This window comes from Botrytis porri (assembly GCF_014898465.1).
Source record: "Botrytis porri strain MUCL 3234 chromosome Unknown BPOR_008, whole genome shotgun sequence".
Classification (NCBI taxonomy): Eukaryota; Fungi; Ascomycota; class Leotiomycetes; order Helotiales; family Sclerotiniaceae; genus Botrytis; species Botrytis porri.
Window position 1 is genome coordinate 100,719 of NW_024066082.1, and position 3,794 is coordinate 104,512.

Genomic DNA, 3,794 nt, shown 5'->3' on the forward strand with positions numbered 1-3,794 from the left:
AAACGAGCGGAAATTGAGTGCCCCCAGGGAGAACTTCAATAATTCGGGTCTCTCGCCAATATTATATTATGTACAGATAATTCTAACAATTGATATAAAGAAAGCTCACACGTTCGTTTGGCTTCTTCAGATGTTGGTATATAATTTGAAATGAATTTATAATCCAATTAAAAAAGTCCTTCGAGAATGTACTCAAATTCCGCCTGTATTTTTCGCTTACGCAGCAGAACCTCTTTATCTACATTCCCCTTATGACAATGTTATTTTAGTATTAGTAGAAAGTGTGCGACTCCATTGCTGAGGAAACAATGTTTGTCCTCTTGTGCTCTGTAATTTACTGACTTGGCACCGTGCTAGAGACATCTAGCTTCGGAGCTGCGACTGTTACATAAATTCTTGCCCCACGATCGCGAAATTCTACAATCCGACTTCTGCAGGGGAAATAGGTTACTGTCAAGTAGGATTGGGCATTTTCATGATATATAATCTCGCATATTCGTCACTGAAATTTAATATATAATATTAATCAAAATCCATTATTTTTAATATAAAAAGTAAGGATTGAAGAGATTTATTGAAGATATTTTGAAAGAAAAGTTTTGAATTAAATTATTAAAGATTTATTAATTTTGTTTAAAAATTGTTTTTAGAAAGATTCATACTTTTAAAAGTTTTAATAATATTTTGAATTTTAGGTTTTAAAATAGTATCAAATATAGCATTATTTTTTAAATTTAAAGTTAAATTCTTTTTCAATTTTTTATAAATACAAAAAAGAAGTTGTTTTTTTCTTTTTATAATTTATAGTATTTATGAATTTATATATATATATATAAATATCCATTTATTTATTATTTTAATAGAAAATCGATTTTGTAATTTAATTAATAGATAAAGAAAGAATATAATAATAATAATAATATTATTATTATTATTAAAAAAATGTAGGAGATTAAGATTAAAATTTTGAAAGAGATTTTGAATATGTTAAACAAGATAAATGAATTTGATTAATTGAATTAATTTATTAATTTTTTTAATAATCTAAGCTTTTTTATTATTTATTTAAAAGTTTTTTAGAAATAGATTTATTTTTATTGATTTAATCAACTTGAAAGATACATGAATAATTTTGGCATAATATTTGATTATGTTCAAAAAGTATAATAATATAGAAATATGTATTCAACCCCCGGTTTATATAATCCGCCCATCCCTACTGTCAAGAGTAGTGATTAATTCAAGTTGAAGCTTCTCTTGAAGCTTATACATGGACTCCGGAGTAATAAGAACTACACTTTTCAAGCATGGGAAAACTGCGAACTCCATAGGAAAGCTAGAGCTTACCCTTATATCGTATAGATGGACGTTTAACGTTCATCCATAGCCATCTCTTGTCGATCTTGTATGGGTGTGATTTTCACATTCTAGATTCAAAAAAATTCTCGAAATCTATCACTCACGGCTGGATCGATCCTTAAGTCTCATAACCCCAATCTACAAGGCCATCAAGCTTAGTTGAAACACTTTTACTTATGTTTGACTTCGGGTCTCGAACAACGCCATCGATTATTAAAGTTCTATCTCTATCTCTACAAAGGTAGGTCACTTATTTGAATGAGATTCTCAAATTTCGCCGTGGAAATGAATATTGAGAAGGGTGTATGTTTTTAGTATCCTAGTCCTCCGGTCCTGCTGCAAGGCACAGAGTCAAAGTAACTTGAGCACACCAGTCCACACGGGATTTCATCCACAGCTGAACTATGAACTTCAAAACTCGGCTGAGAACACTCGTTATTAGAGCATTTTTTGTTGAGCCCAGTAAGTATAATCAGGTAACGAAAACTCAGAATCTTCCGGAAGTTACCATTAGACAGGTGGTGGTTGACATACGTTCTGGAATACAAGAATACGATGTCCGCACGTGTTCCGATAAATACTTTCCATTGCAGATGAGATGGAAGTACTCTTTCGCCTCTAGTTCATCTGGTAGTTGAGAACCATCATCTACTAACATTAAATCCTTTTTTAAAATCATATATCAAACAAATATATAAGTTTCTCGAAGAAACATATGGATAGGCATTTTAGGAAGCTTATAAGTGAAAATCTCGAGAATCTTATTATAATATAGTGATTCGTTCATATCGTTTCATTATGAGATTACATTGAAGGTGTTTTTGAAAGGGAGCGATTGAAATAACAACACGCTAATTGAACTTAAACCTAATAAGGAATTGAAATAAAGTATGTTCAAGATTAGGTTTATATATATATATAAAGAAATACTACAAGGTTTATTTAAAGCCTTATGTTTTAATGTACGAGGCTTATAAATCATATTTTCTTTTTCTTTTTAAATTATAATAAATCATTTGTCTTTACTATCATATAATATTATATTTCAACGTTATTCTTTATTCGAATTAGCTTCATTACCTTTTACAATATTATATATAAAATACAATTTAATTTAACTAATGATTGATAATGTTTATTTTATATATAGATTATATATATCAGCGTAGAATAGGGAATAAAAGATGGAATCTATTCTTATTAGATTAAAGAAAATAATGGGGAGTGTAATTGTGTGTTTAGTAAGCGGTGGCTTTTTTTGTATAAGTATGTGTTTTCAGTATGATTATATTTCTGTTACGACAGACATCACATGACACATTCGCGTGTCACGTGAGGGAGCCTTGGGGAGCTACGGGCTCCAGGAGCATACGGATCCCAGGGGCTCCAGAGGACGAAGGTCTATATAACAGAATGAGTTTCATTATAATATGGAGCTTCGTGCTCAAGAACAATCATTAGTTTCATTACTATAGTTACGAGAATTGCAACCAGTTACAACCTTATTGAATTCCTACTTGAAGTCTAGTCTAAACCACCTCGAGAGATCTCTAGACACTTCCACGTGACCCTAGAGGCAGCTCCCGTAACACTTTGAGCACCATTTCTACTTCAAGTACTAATTCAATACCAACCAACGATATGGCACCCACCAGTGCATCCGCGAGCAGTCAGGCACAAGCACCCGACATCGACGATGTCGAGATGACCGACGCTCTCAAGGAAATTACCATCAACGAAACACTCAAGATTGCCTTACCAGACAAATACCAAGGAAGTCGACAGGAACTCGACACCTTCCTCTTACAACTTGAAATCTACTTCAGATTCAACGAAGACAAGTTCACCAAAAAGGAATCCAAGAGTGTATGGGCTGTATCATATCTCAGAGGAGAAGCAAGCAAGTGGATTCAACCATATTTACGAGACTATTTCGAGCATGACGACCAGGATCGCATGCAACCCACTCGAACAATCTTCAACAGTTTTGAAGGATTTAAGACAGAGATTCGTAGAATCTTCAGGAACTCCAATGAGCTAGAAGTAGCGGAAGATAAGATCTTCAACCTCAAGCAGACAGGATCAGCATTGAAGTATGCTACGGAATTCCGAAGATATGCGGGAACAACCAAGTGGGACGAAACCGCCATCATGAGTCACTATCGTAAAGGACTCAAACCAGAAGTCAGACTGGAGTTAGAAAGATCTGCCGAGAGTGTAAACTTGAACGACCTAATCCAGGACTCCATCGAATCAGATGATCGTCTTTACCGATATCGACAAAGTCAAAGATCATACAAACCCCAGGGAAATCAAAAGCAAGAGCGTTACCGCAAGAATGAGGGAAGACCACGTTACAATCCACAGAGATATGGAGACCCTATGGAACTCGACGCTACGCACCACAAAGGTGGGAATGATGATCCGGAAAAGAA